Genomic DNA, 22,967 nt, shown 5'->3' with positions numbered 1-22,967 from the left:
CGACTCAGAAAGTGATTATATGTATATCCCCAAAAGGAACTGTGGGCCTATTTCGCTTCCTTTTGTATGTTACATACAAATGCACAAAGACATAATACCCCTTACCACTGTGTGGTGTAGGGTATAAATAGCAAAAGAGAGACCTGTCAAAATTGCTTCCAAGTTACAAGTTTTGCACAAAAGGAAAAATAGTAGATCTGGCAGCGATGTCAAAAAAAAAAAAAAAACAACAAACAAAATAAATGTTACTGTTTTTTTATTTCACTGGTTTTTTAAATTTAAATTTTTTATTATTTACATTTATTTTATTTCTTTTCATTTTGTTTTGACAGTGCGCGTTGATTTCCTTTTTTCTTTTGCCTTAATTGTCAACTAAATTGTCAAATCTGCAGTTTGACAGATTTTCCACATTTTACACCACGAAATTTGACGAGCAGAAAGTAGTAATAGAGAAAACCATTTTGGCGTGCCCTCTCTTAAATTTTGCTTCAAGTTTTACTACTTTTTGGGGTTAAGGAACGCTTTACGAGTTAAAAATTGTAAAACTGGTAAATCTTGAAGAAACTTTAAGGTAATGAGAACAAAGCTAATAATTTAAAGTACAAATATGAAATTTGGAATTACAAATGAAATATTTCGAATTTCAAATGAAACGTAATACAGTACACATTTTATTTGAAATTCGACATATTTCATTTGTAATTCCAAATTTCTTATTTGTACTTTAAATTATTATTAATTACAATTTGTTGCTTCATTTTAACACCAAATTGTTTCATTTGAACTTAAAAATAATTCCGTACAAAGTTCGAAAGAAACAATTATCATTAGGTAACAATTTGGTTCTTAAATAAATAAAATGTCTAAAGGAAAAGTTCGAATTGCAAATGGAATAAATAATTCGAATTTAAAATGGACAACTGGCCGATATGGTCCATACAACCTTCTAGCACACCAACCCCAGTACAAATACAATTTTCGAATATCAAATTAAAAGTTTCGAATTCAAATGGAATTATGAAAAACAATTAGAATTGTTCGAATCACATGTGAAAGAATTTAGTGCAGTGTATGCTATCATCTGTATGCATGGACGTAAGCAGCGTTTGTTCGGAGGTTCGAAACTCATCTTTTTTAACACGTTTTTTTTTAATTTTGCTTCCAAGAGTTCAGTGGACCCTTCCCCCTTACATTTATGGGACAGTTCCTATCCTATGGTTATTGTACTTTGTATTAGTGTGTTTGCAGGCTATGGCCACATGCAATGATACTTATCAGTCTACTAAAAACTGCCAAGCTCAGTGACCGTGCTTCATTGAAGTATTGGCTTGAGGCCCTATCTACGATGCACAGTGTTGCCGCGTGGACAAAAATCAAAAAATGTGATGTTAACTTTTACATATCGTCGGTGTCATGCTTAAGTGTTCCATACGCCATTTTTGACATTTTGAGATAAAGGTACCTTACAAGATTTTGAAACATGCTCTTTCAGATTTTTTGGTCGGTTTTTCTCTATCTCTTATAGTTTCTGAGATATTGATATGCCAGTATGCTCCATATCCGCTTTGTGACCCAAAAAATCTTGACGTTTTGTTCCATATCCATAAAGCCTGACGTATGGAACAAAACAACCATGAACTTTTTAGTCCATATCCATGTCGTTCGGCGCATGGAACAAAAAGAGACAAAAACGAATTGTTCCGCACCAAAAATGATGGCGTTTGGAACAAAAAATTGGCAATTTTTGCGAAATTACGGAATAATGTGGCGTATGGAACAAACTGTTTTAAAGGACTTGGTTTAAAAACTGAAGAATAATAGTTTCTAAATCCAAATATCTTTGAATATTGTATTGTTATATGAAAACGAAATTTTATCAATCGTTTAAACAAAAAATCCCTTGTTTAAAGACAAAATTTTGATGTAAGTCCACAAAAATATACTCAAAAACGCCGACTAAAAAATGGTATTATAAGAAAAACGCGTTAAATGTTTTATGTTACCTTAGAAATGCAAAATATCAATCCGTTTTGTCCGATTTTATTACAAAAAAAATAGTGAAAAATAATCCCTTAAATAAATGTTAAGGAAAACTATAATAATGGTCCATATTGTATTTATATGAGAAAAATAAATGTTTCATTTAAAGTCCCGATTTTTCAAATCAACAGTAGCACTTCATATAAGGGAGGTGAAACACGATTGATAAAAAGTGTTTTGGTTGAAATGTGACAAAACGTGTTCCATGTGACACAAACTGCCAAAAACATGAAAAAAAGATTCCATGGAACAATTCAGTAACTTTTTGCAATTATAAAAATTGGCCATAATATCTGACTAAAATAAACTACTGATATATTCCATGAGTTTATTTAAGTAGAACTGAGCTCTTAAAGTATTGGATTATTACACCGTTTTTGTCCTGTATGGCCTTAAACATTAACTTGAGTTTTTCTCGAATCAGGCAAATGGCGTATGGAACACTTAAGCATGACACCGACGATATGTTTATGTTTTCTTTTTACAGTAAACACATCCGATACAAGGAATCTGAAAGAATTTTGTAGATATTTGCATCCATAATGAAGTTATAGCTCTTTAAATATGAAAAATATTTCCCAGGTAATCTAAGGCGATAATCATATGAAAATTAGACGACATTTAAAATAACATTTTTTGAAAAATTTTTTGATAATACTAAAAGTTTTGGATGGGGATTTGATGAGTGGGCTATAAATATAACGTTTTAGTATAAAAAGTTGATAATAACTGCACATGGGCAATGTACCGTTATCAAGAAATCAAAATTAAAATTTGATAAAAAAAATTTAAAATTCTTAATACATATTTAGTAGAGCAGATCTTTTGATTGCCACCTATTGCCACCTTGGCTCCTGTTTTCCGTAAATTGGACATCTCTTCTCTTCAAAATGTGTAAAAACATTCTGCCCATCCCTGCAACCTTCTGAGATATATATATTCAGATTTTATATAGTCCCCATATACAGTCGAAATCGCTTATAACGTCGTCGTTTATAACGTCATATCGGTTATAACGACGATATCCAAAAGTCCCAAATCTCTGGGGCCCTTTATAGCCCTATCGCTTATAACGACATATCGGTTATAGTGACAAATTCCGTCGGTCCCTTGACCGACGTTATAAGCGATTTCGACTGTATATCTTTTCCCGATTTTGCTACAACTCCTTCAATTTTGATCGAATGGCCTTCAAATGCGATCTTTTCTTAGGAGCAACACTGATTTTTACAACACTCGGTTCAGATTCAGATATAGCCCCTATATATCTTTCCCGATTTTGCTATAATTCGCTCAATTTTTGATGAATAGCCTTTAAATTTAACATGGGATTCCTCAGGCCCATGTTCAGTTTTACCGTTGACCTGGGTTGATGAATGTTTGCACAAGTACTTATGAGGGCACAGGCCTAAGAAAACATTCCATGTTAAACTTGATTCTTATTTTTCAAAAATTTACCGATTTATAGCAAAATCGGTGAAAGATGTATATAGAGGCTATATCCAAATCTGTACCGATTTTTGCGAAATCAAATCAAAATCGGTAAAACTGAAAAGGGGCCTGGGGAAACGTCCCATGTTAAATTTGAAGACTATTCATAAACAATTGAGCGATTTATAGCAAAATTGGGGAAAGATATATATAGGAGCTATATCCAAACCTGAACCGATTTTTACGAAAATTGGTGAAACTACTCAGGAACATATTAAATTTGAAGGCTATTCGATTAAAATTTACCGAGTTATTGCAAAATCAGGAAAAGATATATATGGGGGCTATATCCAAATCTGAACCGATATGGACCAAAGTTGGTATTTTTCATTCCTGTGCCCTCATAAGAACTTGTGCAAAAATTCATCAACCTAGGTCAACGCCTTCTATTTTTGTCCATATTTGTATGGAAGCGGCAACACTGTGCGACGTCTGATTAAAGAATAACCGTTATTTTCAAATTTCGTGAGTTACGTATGTTCGATTTTTGCATTTTTCGGTTTATTTTTGGCGGATAAAGAGATTTTTCGTTTTTTTAGTTAGGTGTTTTTTATACCCTCAGCATTTATCCTAACGAGGGTATATACACTTTCATACGGGAAAAATGTGCCTTGCCGAAATAATGGGTTTCGACCCCAAGTATGTTTGGACGAAATCCGTTTCTGACAATTTGGTGTCGAATAACCAATGTCCGTCTGTCTGTCTGACTGGGTGGAACGCACGAAAACTCTCGAACGGATCAACCGATTATGTCCAAAATTTGGCTTTCGTAATATTTGGTCCAAACTTAGATTAAGGTCGAAGATGGGTTATATCGGTCCACTCCTTCCGGTACCTCCCCCACAAAATTTGTACGCACGATAACTCTTGAAGCTAGTAACCGATTTGGTCCATACTTTGCACATCGTGAAATTTCTTCCAGACTTAGAAAAAGTTCCAATATGGATTCAATCGGTCCACTCCTTCGGTTACTTCCCACACAAAATTTCGGAAAAGTTCAGTTTGGGACCTGTTCACGAATCCCTTCGATTTTTGTTGTAGCAACTTGTATTCACTACCCCCCATATAACGGTACAAGTTTCATCAGGGGCAAGTCCATACTTCCTGAGAAAATAGGCTGAAAGGTACAAAAAAGCCATATGACACCGTGTTTAGTGTTTGGAGCGCAAGATAACTCTCGAACGGATCTGCCGATTCGGTCCACAGTTTGGTCTTCGTTATATTTTGTGCAAACTTAGTTTAAGTTCGAAAATAAGTCATATCGGTCCACTCCTTTAGGTACCTTCCCCACAAAAGTTCAAAAATGTTCGGAAAGATTGTGCGCACGATAACTCTTGATGGGAGTGACCGATTTGGTCCATACTTTACACATCCTAAAATATCTATCAGATATAGATCAGGTTCGAATATGGACTAAATTTGACCACTCCTTCGGGTACCTCCCACCCAAAATTTTAGATAAATTCACTTTAAGAACTGCTTTTGAATCACATTGATTTTTGTTGAAGCAACTTGCATTCGATGCCTCAATTAGGGCAATAAAAGGTTTTTCAGGGGCAAGTCCATACTTCTTGAGAAAACAGCCCGAAAGTTGTAAAAAACCCTTACGGCATATGTAGTGGATGGAGGGCTCGAACCGAATACTGCGTTCGTCCACACTTTGGATATTGTAATATTTCTTGGAATATTATATGAAATTCGAAAGTGGTGCTTATAAGTTCACTCCTTCCGGTACCTCCTCCACAAAAGTTCGAACATACTCGCGTATGCTAAAATGGTACGCGCGATTTCTCATGGACGTAGCAACCGATTTGGTCCGAACTTTGGATTTCTAAATATTGTCGAAACTAAGTTTATGTTCAAATTTGGGCCATATCTGTCCAATCCTTGTGGTACCACCCACACAAATGTTCAACATTTTTGTATGGTTCGAGGATGCTGTGGACATTTTTAGCGAAGGTTTCCTAGTGGCCCTGTTTACAGAGATATTATATTTTTCGTAGGCTAGTGTGATAAAAATGTCTTATCTTTCGATATCCCCGCACGTTTTTGCGCTTTAATCCTAACCAAACTTTTGCCGGTGCATATGCCCAACATTTTGAAAACCCCCCTAAATACATAGGTTTTTTTGGGACAAAAAGTATTTCTATCCACAAAGGATGAGGGTATATCTCTGTCGGCAAAGCCGACTGATACTTTTTACTTGTTTTAGTTAAAAACGGGTAAAAGCGGATTTAAGTTCGGTCAATCCGCACTTTTCCATACCCTCCACCATATACCTGAAAACCTAAAATACCGGAAATCGGACGGTACGGTTCTAGGGGGACTTTTGTGAAAATGTTTTCTAACCTCTGGAATCACAAAATCCCAATTTACAAATAATTCGGTGGGGAAATGTTGCAAATATCCTCAAAATACATTGATTTATATGGAGTCTATACCAAAACATGGACCTATATCGACAATGTTTGCTAGAAATTGTTTGGAAACACGAAATTTCAAATAACAACACATTTGATGGGTAAATATGGACAATACCTCCAATGTTCAATATTTCACTCAAGTACAGTTTAAAGACTGCCTAAAGATAGTTTTGAAATTTTTACCGAAGATACTCTTGGTGTTCCTGTTTTTGGTGATATTATGTTTTTCGTGAGCACATACATATGTACATGCCTCTGTGATTAATATTGCTGGTAGGCACGTAGGGAATGTATCCCAAATAAAATCAACTTTCAAAATGGATTATGTTGATCCATTCTTTCCGGTAATTACTCGTACTCCGCAAATGTTCAATACTTTCGCACTTTCGTCCAAATAAAATTTAATATCAAAAGGTAATTTATTAGGAACGTCTACAAACGTTAAGATCGATACCTAAAATGTATCTATATTTTTATCGGCAAGTTCATATGTCCAAACAAATCCACAAACCCCTTTAAATACATAATTCTTGGGAAAAAGGATGTCGCTGATATAGCCGGCCGAAGGTATATATCTGTCGGACAGACACTTTTTTGCTTGTAAATTCTGCTACTAAACCAAGTTGCCGGCCCAGATTTACTAAAACACGAGCCGTAATATTTCCATATTTCCCTTCTCGACTTTTTCTGAAACACACGAAAATTTGAATTCTTTTTTGTTTTGATACTGCGTTCAAAAATAACATTTCCCTTAATTGTCAGGTGTTTATTACAAAATCCTAGAATCTCATTTTAATCTGACCGAGTGCCACATGTCTACTGTGGCCTGACTATTTGACTGATATCCCTGTCGCAAACAATTGACAGAGAAAAATCTCTAATTTCAACAACAGCTACTTTGTGTCTTGTCTTATATTCTGTTTTTTTTTTTTCAAATTGCCCGCTCAGTTCCTTGCAGTTCAAAACAAATGGATTTAAGTCATTCAAAGTTACATTTGGACACCTAAAATTGCAGGCTTTGTCCGTGACAGGGACACACATTCAATCATCACAGAAATCACCAAAATTCCATTTTAAACAAGGTTTTGTAAGTATTTCGTCCAACCATTTACACCGTCGCATTTTAGCAACAACATGTCTGTGCCGCTCCACCAACGCCGCACAATACAAAACTTTAAACTCGAACTCTAATTGTAGTCCAGTGCCTGGGGCCTGTCGTCGCTCCTTTGGAGTTAAACATGAATTGCATTGTTACTCATTAGTATGCCAAGACAAAATACAAAACAAAAATTGACTAAAAAGAAAACTCCTCGGGTAAGCAAAGGAAACTAAAGCTGGATATTGTTTTTGGTGGATTTCAAAATTCTTCTGGTTGTTGGTGCTGCAGCTGATGCTGCGGCTGTTAGTTAGTGTCGTATGTTTGTCACACTCAGGTAGACCTTAGCGTGGGCGTTAATAATATGGTAAATAAAACATTTTTTTTGTTTCGATTCATTGTTGCTGCTGCTTGTGTTCTGGTGGTGGAGCTGTTTCATTTTGGCAAGACATAGATTATGGGAGGTAAATTTCCATTTGGAGTCATATGTCCGCTATGCTACGACACAGTTTATGGGGGTAAAAATGTCAAAGTTTGTTGCTTAAATCGTTTGTTTTAAGCAAAACGAAATTCACATATGTAATAATTTGTTCATATGCATTTGTGCAGGTATTTGTATGTGTGTGCGCGACAATGTGTAGCAACATTATCGTCAGAATTGGGTCGCTTGCTGTCATATTTAAATTTTAGAAGCAATTCAAACAATAAATCTACAGATAGGTCATATGTCTCAAAATGTTGAGTAGACACGAATTTAAAATGCGAATTTGCAATCAATTATGACACTTTGCAGTCGTGTGAACATTTCGGTTTGACACATATTGATGTAAACAATGTGACATATTTATGGTGGAAAATGTGATTTTACAAATTTCATTAGATTTTATGTTTGTCAGTAAGTGCGATATAAAATACTAACTTTTTTCGTCAAAAATTATACAAGAAAATGGCTTAATGTGGAAAAACCGACTTAATGTTGAAGATACATATGTATATCAGAATATTACAGGAAGTGTGTTGAAACAACATTTAAAGCCCCCGCACTTTATTATGGTTGTAACTATGCCATCAAGACACATTATTTTCAATTAAGAAGAGCTCTGTTGTTTATAGAAGACCCCGAGTCTTCTTTTGACAATAGAAGGCTTGAAGAGGTCTTCTGTTGTTTATAGACGACCTCAAACGTGTCCACGTGTCTTTAGAAGACCTCAATAGATCTTCTTCTTTCCCATAGGTGACCTCTTTTTCCCATAGGTGACCTCATGTAGTCTTATGTTGTCTTTAGGAGAACACAAGGAGTCTTCTGTTGTCTATAGAATACCTAAGTCGACTTCTGTTGTCTTTAGAAAACCTCAGGAAGTCATCTGTTGTCCATTGATGACCACAAGATGTCTTCAGTTGTCTATAGAAGACCCTAAAAGTTCTTCTTTTGTCTAAAGTAGACCTTAAAAAGTTACCCCAATTTGTCTTATGTTGACTTTAGTAGACTTCAAGAGGTCTGCTGCTTCCTTTTGAAGACCTCAGGAGGTCTTCTGTTATCAAGATGTCTTCCGTTGTCTATAGAAGGCCTCAGTCTATGGATGCCTCAATGGATTTCTGCTGTCTATAGAAGGCCTCAAGAGGTCTTTTGTTGTCTACAGATGACCTCATGAAGTCTTCTGTAGACCATAAAAGGCCTTAAAAAGTCTTCTGTTATCAAATGAAGACCTCAAGATGTCCTCCTTTTTGAACCGAACCCCTCAACCCCTCTACAAAAAGCCTACTGTTGTTCAAGGAAAGGCTGTTTTGTTCTTTTGTCTATAGAAATCCTCAGGAGGTATTTTTTGTATGCAGAAGGTCCCAAGAGGTCTCCTGTTGTCTACACATTGCCTAAAGCGATTTCCATTGTTCATGGAAGGCCTGTTATGTCGCCTCGAGAGGTCGCTTGCTGTCTATAAAAGACTTTAAGAAGTCTTCTGTTGTCTACAGATGACGTCAAGAGGTCTTCTATGGTCTACCGAAGGACTCAAGATGTCTTCTGATGTCTATAGAAGATCTCAAGAGGTCTTCTGTTGTCTGTACAAGGCCTTAAGGGGTATTATGCTGCCCATAGAAGGCCTCAATACCTCAAAAGGTCTTATTTTGTGTTTAGAAGAAATCAGGAAGTCTTCTGTGGTCTATAGACCACTCAGAATATCTGCGGTCCAATCCCTGACCAGAACTTGATGTTTTTCGGCGTTGGCAAATCAGTTTAATGCAGACTTATATTTCCTGAGGGCTTCTGTTGTCCATAGGTTGCTTCAAGTATTTATATGTCTTTAAAAGAAATCAAGTTTACTTCTGTTGACTGTAGAAATCTTCAAGAGGTCTTCTGTTGTCTATATAACACTTCATACGGTATTCTATTGTCTATAGAAGACATCAATAGGTCTTATGTTGTCTTAAGAAGGTCTCCAGAGGTCTTCTGTTGCCTATAGAAGGTATCAAAAAGTTATCTACATACAGAACACCTCAAGAAGTCTACAGATAACGTCAAGATGTATTCTAATGTCTACAGAAGGCCTCAAGAGGTCTTCCGATGTCTACAGAAGGCCTAAAGAGTTATTCATTTGTCTATAGATGACCTCAAAAGAGTCTTCCGTGGACGAAAGAAGGCCTCAAGAGATATTTTGTCTATAAAGGCCTCAAGAGGTTTTCTGTTGTCTTTGCAAGCAGTCAAGAGGACGCATTTAGTCTTTTGAAGACCTCTAGAGGTCTTCAATTTTTCTTCAGAAGACCTCAAGAGGTCTTATTTTCTCTTTAGAAGAGCTCAAGAATTTTTACGTTCTCTATATAAGACCTCAAGACGTCTTCTGTTGGCTGTGGAAGACTCACAAGGTTCTCTGTTACTTAAAAAAGGACTCTGGGGGCTACGGTGAATCACGTCCGCCTTGCACTCAGAAGGTCTGCGTTTTAATCCCTGACCAGAACATCATGCTTACATTTCCTGAGTATTTCTGCCATGGAAAACTGATCTACAAGTGGTGTCGTGAGACACGTCGTTCGAACTCGATGATAAAAAGTGGGTTCTATATAATTGAACCAATATGAATAGGCGGGCACTCATTGATATGAGGAAGACCTTCCTTGTTCCTTCGGAGATTTTGTGGGAACATATGTATGTATAGAAGATCTCACGAGGTCGTCCATTGTCTATAGAAGGCCCCAAGAGATCTCTTGTTGTTCACAGAAGGTCTCAAGAGATCTTCTGTTGTCTATAGAAAAAACTCTAAATACGCTGTTCTTCGAAGACAACTTATGTTGAGCACAGAAGGCCTCAAGAGGTCGTGCGTTGCCTATAGAAGGCTTCAAGGGTCTTCTGCTGTCTATAGAAAGCCCCAAGAAATCTTCTTTTTTCTATAGAAGGTCTTAAGAAGTCATCTATTTTTTACAGAACGCCTCAGGGAATTTTCTTTTGTCTATAGAAGGCTTCAGGTGGTCTTCTTTTGTCTTTTTTTTTCTTTAGTCGGGAAAAAAATCATCGAAAGACTCTGGCTACCCGGTTTATGATTTCGCCAGGTGTGCGAGACTTTAACACGCTAAAATAACCCCTTTACTCTGATCCACCATCCCTGCGGTACCGCCCTACAGGCATTTCGTCGCAGGGGGGAATGTTCTATAGAACACTTCTATTTGTTATTCTTCTTCGAATATCGTCTTGCCTCCGTAATTCCAATATTATTGTCTTTACGTACTCACATACATACTCCCAATTGCTTAGAGACGTCATCATAATTTCGATTATGTTTTCTACACATATCTCACTACTCACTTGCCGCTCTAAATTTGTCCTCTCTCTCGCGGGCACAGAAAGAAAACGTGGTATGGGTCTTCTACATGTTCCACGCAGCAGGAACAATCAGGGGAGGAGTCAAGTCCAAAACGGTATAAATAGGACCTGAAACTGCCATGTCCCGAGAGAAATTGGGTGAGATAGAAGTTTAGATCTCCATGTCGCCTATTTGATCATGTGTCCACATTTCTTATCAGAGAATACGTCCATCTGCCATTTGTAGATGCTGACCACCTACTTTGCCATTCGGAAATGCTACGTCTTCTTGCGACGTCGGATTCATTATCTGTTTCCTGTGAGCTTCTTGAGTTGTATACGTATTCTAATTCTCTTGCAAGAATATCTATGGAAATCATAGCTGCGATAACATAGGCTGCATCGTCAGAAACAGTCCTATATGCACAGCATATACGTAGTGCTGCCAGTCTGTATACTGTACCAATCTTTTCGTAATAAGTGGCATACCTCAAGGATTTCGCTGCACCACAAATATTATTCTTTAATATTTTTGGTAACTCCTGCCAGAATTTTTCTCTTTAAGTATCTCGGACCTCTTGTGTTTGGCATTATACGGCATAGCGCTTTACAAGTGTTTCCGGCTTTCGCCTTTACGTAATTCAAATGCTCCTTAAAAGATAGACGATTGTCTATAATAACGCCGAGGTATTTCAGGCTTTCCGCTGTTGTGATTGTACATTCTCCGATTTGAATATTTATCCTTTCTACAGCTCTGCGGCTTGTTATTAATACAGCTTCCGTTTTTTGATCGGCTAATGCTAGGCCTTGTGAACACAGCCACGATTTAACCAACTGTATGCTGACTTCTGAGACATTTTTTGCTTCTTCGGTTGTTTTTGCAACTATAACTAGCGCAATATCATCTGCAAATCCAATAATACATATTTGCATTCTCTAGGAGGTTTAGCTTTAAGACACCATCATACATCACGTTCCACAGAAGAGGTCCAAGAACAGATCCTTGTGGTACTCCTCCTGATATTCGGTATTCTTTTAAGCCGTCCTCAGTTTGGTATATTAGTATTCTGTTGCAGAAGTAGTCCTGGAGAATAGCCACAAGAAATGCCGGGACGTTTAACCGTCTCAGAGCGTTTAGAATATTCTCCCAGTTAGCTGTGTTAAAGGCATTTTTAACATCTAGTGTTATGACAACACAATACTCTTTTTTCCAGCTTTGGCCATTTATTGCTTCCCTTGCGATATCTGTTACCATCTTTATTGCATCGATCGTAGATCTTTTTTTTTCTGAAACCAAATTGGCTTTCAGATAAGCCCTTTGCGCGTTCTATGTATCTTCTTTTGTCTATAGAAAGCCTCAAGAGGTCTTATCGTATATTTAAAAGAACTTAAGAGGTCTTATGTTGCCTATAGAAGGCTTAGGAGGTTTTCTGTTGTCTACATATAATCTCAAGAGGGCTTTTGTTGTCTATAGAAGGCTTTAAGAGGTGTTGTGATCTAAAGGGGCTTCTCTTGTTCATGGAAGGCTTGTTCTGTTGGCTAAAAAGGCCTCAGTAGGCCGTCTGTTGCCTATAGAAGGCCTAGAAATTTCTATTGACTACAGGCCCCTCAAGATATCCTCTATTGTCTATAGAAGACTTCTGGAGGTCTTTTCTTGTCTCAATAGGTCTCCTGTTGTCTACAAATAGCCTAAATGGGCGTCTGTCCTCAGGATGTCGTCTGTTGTCAATAGAAGGTCACAAGAAGTCTTCTATTGAATACAGAGGACCTCAAGATATCCTCTATTATCTATAAAAACTTTAGGAGGTCTTCTTTTGTCTCAAGAGGTCTCCCGTTTTCTTCTGATAGCCTAAAGGGGCGTCGGTTGTTCATGGAAGGTCAGTTCTGTGGGCTATAAATAGCCTCAAGAGGTCGTCTGTTGTCCATAGAGGTTTTATGTTTTCTATAAAAGACCTCAAGAGGTCTTATCTTGTCTATAGAAGGCCTCAGGAGGTTTTCTGTTTTCTATAGAAAACCTTTAGTGGTCTTCTGTTCTCTATAAAAGACCTAAAGATGTCTCGTCTTTAGAAGAACTCAGCAGATCTTATCTTATCTATAGAAGACCTCTAAAATTCTCCTGTTGTCAATAGAAGGTCTTCTGTTGAATACAGATGACATTAATGTCTGATTTTGTCTACAGAAGGCCTCAGAAGGTCTACTGTTTTTTATTGAAGTCCTCAAGAGGTCTTATTTTGTCTATACAAAGTCTCAATAGGTCCAATGTAGTCTATAAGAGGCCTCAAGAGGTATTCTGTTGTCTACATATGACCTTGAAAGGTCTTCTGTTGTCTACGGATGACTTTAATAGGCTTTCTGTTGTCCATCGGAAGCGTCAAGAGGTCTTCTGTTGTCTATAGGAGGTCTGAAAAAGTCTCCATAGAACCGGAATATATGATAGGCACAAACAAGCCCTAAAAAATGTGTTCCAAATGTGGAATATGTAATGTGTAGACAGCGGAATTTCATGCAATCCCTATTTTTGGTCCGATTCATGTAAAATTTTGGGACTGGGCATATTTTTCATATTTTGCGCAAAATGCATAATTTGGAAGTTTTTTTACCCCCAAGGAAGATGTAATACCAAATTTCAGCCATTTCGGAGGAATATTGAGGCCACAAACTTCAAAATATCTGAAATCGGGAAGTGCCGTTCTATGCGGGCTATATGAAGACTTGGACCTATCCGACAAATTTCAGGTAGAAAGTTTTATACCCCCAAAGAAGACTTAATTCCTAATTTCAGCCATTTCGGAGGGATATTGAGGCCACAACCTTCAATATACCGGAAATCAGGAGGCACCGTTCTATGGGGGTTATATGAAGACGTGGACCTATACCGACAAATTTCAGGTGAAAAGTTTTATATCCCCAAGGAAGACTAAATGCAAATTTTCAGTCATTTCGGTGGTATATTGAGGCCACAACCTTCAAATATCTGGTATATCCAGAGGTACCGTTCTATGGGGGCTATATGAAGACGTGGACCTTAATACAAAATGTCAGCCATTTCAGTGCGATGTTGTAGCCACCACCTTAAAAATATCGGAAATCGAGATTTACCGTTCTATGGGGCTATCTGAAGACGTGGACCTGTGCGGACAAATTTCAGGTGTAAAGTTGCATACCCCCAACGAAGATTTAATACCAAATTTCAGCTAGTTCGGTGGGATATTCAGGACGCAAATCATTGCATATGCTCATTTTATGCAAATATGTCAAAATATGCACGATATGCAAAATATGCAAAAATTTCTGGGCCTGATCCGTTTTATTTTGTGATAAAACCAGTTTCTGTCTAATCAGATTTTCTCTTCAACCATCCGCATTTACATAGGATTCCGTTGTCTAGTTATGTGGGATCAGCATTATGTAGCATTGCAGGTATGATACAGTCTGGTCCGGGTGATTTAAAGGGCTTGAAGTTGTTTATTGCCCACTTGATTTTTGGGCGAATTATGATCCCCTCGATAACACTCATATCTGCAACTCCAGTGGCATGGTTACGTACGGTTGGTCGGTACGTCTATGCAGTTGGGGAAGTTAGTGTTGACTATCAGATCTAGAGTTCTTAGACCAGAGTTAGTCAATGTGCCATCTACCCGGTATACTGCCGATGGTTTTTTGGTCCTTTGAAAGTACCCTACGGAATCTGATTTCGTCCTTTACTCTCTCTATCTACTCGCTTAAACAAATCCAAGATTTAAGTTTAGCTTTCTTAATTACTTTGGAGATAATTCCACAATAGTTCTAACTGATCTGTTAAATCTCCTGGTATTCAAACTCCATAGACAATACAATTATCACAGTAGATGTATTGTATATAACCATAAACATGCTTATTACACTTATTAAATAACATTGAGCTGTTGCGAAACTGTTTCCTATAATTCTTGTTTAACTTGTGTCCATTTATTTAATTGTGTTGTTTAATTGGTGTTTGTGTGGCGGTGGCGGCGACGGCCACCAATATTTACATACTTATATAATTTGGCAATCTACTTTGTAATCTGGTTGGTATAATAACAAGCCTGTCTCAAGATCGCTATCACAAGAGAACAGAAGAAATAACAAACAGAATTTAACCGGTTTACGGTGGTTGTCCATTGAGGACTTTCAAAATTTTTTCTGCTTTTGCTTTTTTTTTTTGGTTTATGTAGAATTGTTGTTTTCGGATTTGGTCAGTTCTAAGGCTTAATTACAATTGGATTTGATCTAACTGCTGACTCTAGGTACTGTATGTCTTGTATTTTTCTAGGGGTTGGGGTAGACATTTGGTATGGGGGCGAAACATGCAATTTTTGTGTTACGCTTTCAATGAGAGGATTGCATGCAAGAATTTGATGTTAAATATAGATATGTACATACATACTCGTACATGAGTTGGCCAAAACAAACTGTGTTTTTATTTGGCAGCTAAGTGCCAAACTATGCGGTTGAATGAATATCTGTCTAAATGCTCAATTCCAATAGACAAATGTAACTTTTTGTGGTTACACGCCATTCATCGATGTTAGCAACAAACAAAATATTGAATATTAAAACGAAATATGTTTCAAGTTTTACAAAAAGTTAACAAGTGAACAAATATATATTTCGCAATGTGGATTATTTGATATCCGATACCTGTATATACAGTAAAACAATGAGGTCCTCTGGATCATACATCTGTAAATGAAAGGAATATGGATATAACACTTTTTAAGAAAGACACACACATATTGCTCATGATTGAGGAGCCATGCGTTTCCTCAGAAAGTTGGTTATCTGTTAAAAATCCTCTTCTCTGACTAAAAAATATTCGATCATTAAACTCGAATCCATCGAGAAATGAATTAAAATTAATATTAAAATGATCTTCGCCCTAATATGCAAAACCAGTTCACATGATGGTGATAGTGTGTGTTCGAATCTTCGGATTTCCTATTTCACTTGCAAAAAATATTCGATCATTAAGCTCGACTACAACGAGAAATTAATTAAAATATTTTCAGTCAAACATCTTGCTTAGCACAGGATTAAAACTAAAACCTTAGTTGTAGACATTTTGTCAATCTGTGCCCAGGTGTTTAGTTTTTGCTGTGGTTATTCTGTATTAAAGGTGTTGAGCTTTTGTTTTCCTATATTTTTGCTTCATTTGTTATGCCCGCCGCCTAATGATCTGATTATTTCCGAGGTATACCTATGATATGATACTTCTTAATTGGACTTTTAACACAATCTTTGCCGAAAAATCAAAGGCATATAAACAACAATACTCGAAATGGTTGTATGCCTTTTAGCAATAAATACCACAAAAACAAAAAGTGAAGGTGGTTTTGATTTGAAAAACAAAACAAAAACTTACTTTTTGGGTGGGTTTTACATCAAAATGAAATTAAAATTTATTTCTTTAAAAAAAAACGTCTATTCGGCAATATAGTACTGATGGAAACAATCGACAACAACAATAATGGCGTAATTACCAATATTTTGCAATCATTATCTTTAAATTCAATCCTTATTTTGGAGTTTTTTGGGTTTAAATAATTTTTGGTTTTTTGAAAAAAAAAATAATAGTAAAGAATAGAAATAGTTAATGCTTAGCTTTGAAATTAATCATTTAAAATTGCAAAATTAGCCACATTCTAATTTGTTAATATGTTGTACTAATTGTTCACATAAATAGTGGTAATATTGTTATTATTATTAAAACTATTAATGTTATTATACTAATCATTATACACGGTGCTCTTGAATCAAATTTAAATGGAAGTTGCTTACACCTGTTCAAGTTGGCATTCTTAATAGTTTTTTAGTTTTTCACGATTTTGCTTTGAAACCACAGATCCTTTCGAAATGGGGCTAAAGAAAATATTGTAGCTATGAAAATTCTCTTCAAGATTGATTTTTATGATATCTTCGTAGTTTTTACCGTTATTGAGATATAGAAGCTCAAATTAGGACAATGGATTGACTGTATCGCCTCCTTATAAAACAATGTCATGTCAGCAATTTCCTAACTTAAACTTATATATCTCAAAAACGGTACACCCTAGGAAAAAATTACGAAAGCCAATCTTGTAGAGAATTTTTACAGCAACAACATATTCTTTAGTCCCATTTCGAAAGGATTTGCGGTTTCCAAGCAAAATCGTGAAAACCTGAAAAACCCTTAAAAATGCCAACTTGAATCGCGATTTATTTAAAAAGCGCTCCGGCGATTTTTTTTTAGTTTTCTAATTTTTTCATCTATGAACATTGTAGTTTCAGAATCCGCAAAAACTTCCCAGGTGTAAGCACCTTCCATTTACATTTGATTCAAGAGCACCGTGTATAATTTTAAATATTATTACTATTATTTTAAATAATAATACTATTGCTATAATTTTATTATTTTAATATTATCTAATATATTTTAATTTATTTATTTCAGGTATAATATTTGCATCCTACTATTATTTTAATTTGTCAGGTATGTAAGTTTTAATTTTTTTGTTATTGTAATATTTTGATAACTCTTTCGCATCTGTAGATGCCTGAAAGTAATATAAACAAACGCCTTCTAGGAAGGTTCGTGAATTAGCCCAGTCAAAATAGACATTTGTATTTGCTATTAGAAGTAGAATTTCCAGAAAGTCCCAAAAAAATTATTTGGGGTCAAAGGTCTTTTTGGAAGTCATATTCAGTTTTTTGAATTTTTGCAACTCGGATGCCTATATCAAATTCAATCTACTTTTAAGGGACATTTTGAGTTTTGAAATATATTTGTTTTTATTACACTGTGCAACATTTTTGAGCCAATCGCGTGCAAACAACTTCTGTCCAGAATTTTATGAAAGTAGAGGACCAATAGGCAAAAACCATATTTGGGTTTTGTTTTCTTAGATCGGGTTCGGTTTTTATGGCCTCATCTAAACATGGTTAAATATCGAATTTTTAAAACAAATCGGGGCTGTATCTCTGAAACCAATACGAATCTTATTTTGACATCTGCAGCAAACTTGTAGATAAGAGCAAGAAGAAAATATTTGGAGGAATAGTGAACTCGAAAAATTGCATTTATTGCCTCAAATTTTATAATATATCTAAAAATTCTATAATTTGTGTATATTTCGCAGCGTATCTCCCAAAATGCTAAATTCTTCCTGATATTACCTTTTGGGAAAATATTCTCTGGAATGTAATACACAACTCTTTAGAACATTATATTGTTGTAAAATGCATCTATCGCCTTGTTTATAGCAAATTTTTCAACAACAATTTGGTAAATATTTCAATAATGCATTGAAATCCCCAACATGAGAATAAACAGCCTGTGTGAACATTGTTTGAAATAAGTTTTGTAAAAGGTATTTTATGAAATACCCCTTAAACAACGTGAAATAATAATTTTAGAGTTTCAGAATGTTCTGAAGAATTGATGGTCACATTATTTGGAAAATTTTTAGAATGGTTACTTGTTTCAACTTCCAACAGTTTAGTTGTTACTGACCAGAATTTCAGAAGTTATGTAAACTTTTCTATATTTTAACGAGTATGACGCGCTAGATGCAGCTTTTCCTAGTTCATCTGTTTGACACATAAGTTCTACTACTTTAGGGCTACAATATTGCTGAAGGCTGCAAAATTCTTATTAGTTTCGGAGATAAAGGTCCGATCACTGGAAAAAAGGCTCATTTTAGGTCGGTTTAGATGAGGCCATCAAATCTAAACCCGATCTTAGAACACAAAACCCAATTAAGGTTTTTGTAGTCTCAATATGTACTTTCAGAAAATGCCCATTAGAAGTTGTTTGCATTTCCAGTGTTGCACAGTGTTATTTGATTCAATTTTCAAGATTTAAAAATGATTATTCAGTTATGAACACATATGTTACAGAAATGTGCGAAATATCGGAGGATGATGTGTTTTAGCTTGCTCAAAACATATTCAACTCCGTGGTTCGAATATCTAATACCTAATTTTTGTTTGGCGCAAGATGGTGTTTAATCAGAAGAGGGGACAAAAAGCTTTCATGATGAGTACATTTTATCCCATCTATGTTTACTTTTGACAGACAAGCATGCCGAAAACAAGACATGTATAATTTTTTTTAAGAAAAACTTAAATTATGACCAGAAATTTAAATCAAAGCTTTCCTTGGTAATTTTTAAAAATTTTGGATCGAACGAAGTCCAAAAATATACATAAGACCATCACAATATCTAAAACAGAGTTGGAAACCAACTAAAAATAACTAAAATCGCCATAAGATGGGAATGAGTTGTAAGGACAACAACATCTCCAGCAGAGGATGATCAAAAATTTTTACGAATTATCAAGCAGATCTCTCAGAGGTGATCAACAGATGTTAAGATAGGACTTGACACCGATGAATCTATACAAACTGCCCCGATTCATACTAAGGTTACCGGTATACCAAATTAGGCAAATTTTTTGGAAATGAGTAATTTCCAGGAAATATGGAATTTTTCATAGACATTTTGCAAAAAATGTGTAGTATTGTTTTTGGAGTAGTGAAACCGAGTACTTCTCGTCGATTTAAATCATATTTAAGTTATATGACTTGAAACAAGTAAAAAAGTGTCAGTCGGCTTTGCCGACAGATATATACCCTCAGCCAATGTGAAGTGAAACTTTCACCTACGGACAGATCGAATATATTTAAGGTCTCTTCTGAATAGAACTCGCCGACAAAAATGTGGATTAGGAATTAACTGCACTAAGACACAAATGGGTGCCACAGTGGTGCAATGGTATGCACACCCGTCTTGCACGCTAAAGGTCGTGGGTTCGATTCCCCGGCCAGTCAACATCAAACACTTTTCAACGGTGGCAAAATACCCCTCAGTAATGTTGGCGACATTTTCTGAGTATTTCAGCCTTGTACAACTTCTCTACAAGTGGTGTCTTAGACACGCCGTTCGGACTCGGCGATAAACAGTAGGTCCCATATCATTGAGCTAATATGAATCGGGGTGCACTCATTGATATAATATGACGAAGACCAAATGTTGGACCAAATCGGTCGAACAGTTCGAGAGTTGTCGTTATCTCCGACCGCCACATATGGTGACATAGGGGGTTTTTACACCTTTCGGGCTGTTTTCCCAAGAAATATGGACTCGCCCCTAAAAAAACGTTTACCATCTAAGGAGGTAGCGAATGCAAATCGCTTCAACACAAATAAAAGTGATTCGAGAGCAGGTCTTAAAGTGAACTAATCCGAAATTTGGTGTGAGAGGTACCAGAAGTAGGAGACAAATATAGTCCATATTCGAACCTGATCTATATCTGGTAGGTATATTAGGATGTGTAAAGTATGGATTACATCGGTCACTCCCTTCAAAAGTTATCGTGCGCACAATTTTTCCGAACATTTTTCAACTTTTATGGCGGAGGTACCTGAAGGAGTGGACCGATATGGCTTATCTTCGAATTTAAACTATGTTTGGACAAAATATTAGGAAGGCCAAATTTTGGACCGAATCTGCAGATCCGTTCGACAGTTATCTTGCGCTCCAGCCACTACACACGGTGCCATAGGGGCTCTTTGCAACTTTTAGGCTATTTTCTCAGGAAGTATGGACTTGCCCCTGATGAAACTTGTACCGTCGTATGGGGGCAGTGAATACAAGTTGCTAGACCAAAAATCACAGTGATTCGAGAGATGGCCCTAAACTGAACTTTTCCGAAATTTTGTGTGGGAGGTAGCCGAAGGAGTGGGCCGATATGGCTTATCTTCGAATTTAAACTATGTTTGGACAAATTTTGGACCGAATCTGCACATCCCACGATGGGACCAATAGCAGATTTTCGAGGCAAAAAGTCAATTTTTGAAGTGAACAATTTGGAAAAAATAATAACGGATTTCGATTGCCAACACTCTGAATCACTAAAAATAAAAAAATAAATCAATCTGGTAACATCACATAGCGACATACTGATCTGGCAATGGTGACATATTTTCTTATGCATCATTTTCCGACATTTATTATAAATAAGTAGTGAAAGCATTTTAGGCGCCAAAAAGAACATTTTAACATTTTTATATTTTTTAAACATGGAAAGCTCTTCAATGGGTATGTAAAATAAGATAGTGTTAACAAATAATAAAAACGTTATGTGTGGTAAATGTATTTTTGAGTTAAGATGTTTATCTTTTTTGGAGTATTTTGCTTTGTTATCCATGTGTTCTCTGGAGTATAACTTTTGAGATCTAGGTAGATCTAGGATATTATATATATGTGGTGAAAGGTATTAATGTGTACTATCATTTTGTGAAAAAATTAGCTGCGCCTATCTGCGCCTTTTCATAAAAATCTGATATCAGTTGTCGTAATACTTAAAAATATGGACATTTTTATGTTTTTTTGGCGAATAATCGGAAACCCATTAATGTTACCAATTGGATTTCGGAAAAATGTAATAGACGTATATAATAATAATAAAAATATATAATTTCAAAGATATCGCAAACTTTGGCTTTTGTGGCGGAATCTTAGCCGATTTTTACTAAATTTGGAACCTTTTTTTATTAACTTATAACAAACCCCAGACAAAACCATGAAATTTGAACATATGTATATAGGGGAGCTATTTCTATATCTGAACCGATTTCAATATAACTTGACAAACTTATTTGTAGTCCGAATTTCGTAACATTTTCCAAATTTTATTGTAATTTGATGGAATTTGCATGCTTGGTCAATCATTTTCCTGAAATCGGGCGAACATATATATGGGAGCTATATCCAATTCTGAACCGATTTCAATATGATTTGCCAAAAATGTTTCTAGACCAAAATCCGTCACACATTTCAAATTTCATCAAGATTGGACATACATAGCGGGATTGGTGCACCAAATACCTAAAATCGGGCGAAAATATATATGGGAGCAATATCAAAATCTGAACCGATTTCAATATAACTTGGCAAACTTATTTGTAGTCCTAATTCCGTGGTATTTTCCAAATCGCATAAAAATTGGGCAGAATTTGCGTGTTTGGTCCATCAATTGCTTGAAATCGGGCGAACATATATACGGCAGCTATATGTATATATGAACCGATATGAACCAAATTTGGCATATTAGTTTCTAAGCCCATTATAAACATCTGTGCAACATTTGGAAGGTCTAGCTTGCCCCAGTGATTTGTTGCCTGGAAAACCTGTCATTGGCCCCATCGTGCATCCGTTCGAGAGTTATCTTGCGCTCCAGCCACTACACACGGTGTCGTCCAAACATACTTGGGGTCTAAAACCATTATTTCGATGAGGCACATTTTGCCCGTATGAAAGTGTATATACCAAGGCTTCGGAGTCGAGCCATTTTTGGGCAGACTCCGACTCCAGTCCAATTTTTTTCTCGACTCCGACTCCGACTCCAACTCCGGAGTCGACTCCGAAAATAGATAAAATAAAATTGACAAATTACAGTCATTTCAGTTTGAACCTTCAAGATACATTACATTGGGAGGATACCAAAACATAGTTGTTCGTTTTTTTTTTTTTTCGTTGACAATGCAGAATACAAAGTAACAAGCACTTCAGTATACATCACACTTCAGAACATGTAGCAAACCCCTTCAAAGCAACTGCAATCGGACGGTATCGTTACAAGGTTTCTCTACCTAAACACCAACATACGAGTATATTTACAATTTTCCGAATTTGACTATGTACCCAATGAGACTCCAAATATCAAATTACCATAATTACTGTCCGGTAACACTCTTTGTAATTTTTTGAGTTATGGAAAATTAACGATATTTTAACACCGCATCGTGATAGAAGACCAAAATAGCCTATTTCCCCTTAACACACTTTCGTGGTTAAGGTTACTTCAAGTTCACATTTTTAGGTTTTTTTTATGTTTTCACGATTTTGCTTGAAAACGGTAAGTCCTATCGAAATAAGGCTAAAGAAAATATTGTTTCTGCCTGTAAATCTTCTAAAAGATCTTACCCAAGTATATTTGGAGCATGCAACCATTATTCCAATCAATTGACCCAAAAATGCTTCCGATATGCATTTTGAAGTCAAAATAGAGACTAAGGGCCTGTTTATGTATGTCGATAAGAAAATGAATACGCAAGAAAAACTACCAA

At 36.1% G+C, this 22,967-nt stretch overlaps 1 protein-coding gene across 4 annotated transcripts in view; it reads left to right on the top strand.

Moving 5' to 3' along the window:
* The window catches only part of LOC141397879 (uncharacterized), a 283,294-nt gene that overhangs the window by 57,520 nt on the left and 202,807 nt on the right, over positions 1-22,967 (top strand). For 2 of the 4 annotated variants that reach the window (XM_073974709.1, XM_073974707.1), the window contains exon 2: positions 17,289-17,327. The exons of the other annotated variants lie outside the window; for them this stretch is intronic. The gene's annotated coding sequence lies outside the window, so the exon portion shown is untranslated. The remainder of the gene's footprint in view (positions 1-17,288; positions 17,328-22,967) is intronic. 4 annotated transcript variants of the gene reach the window in all.

This window comes from Musca autumnalis, unplaced genomic scaffold, assembly GCF_047663935.1.
Source record: "Musca autumnalis isolate F117 unplaced genomic scaffold, ASM4766393v1 scaffold_3, whole genome shotgun sequence".
In the NCBI taxonomy this organism is placed as follows: domain Eukaryota; kingdom Metazoa; phylum Arthropoda; class Insecta; order Diptera; family Muscidae; genus Musca; species Musca autumnalis.
Note: the sequence above shows the minus strand (reverse complement) of the source record. Positions and strands in the feature narration are given on the sequence as shown.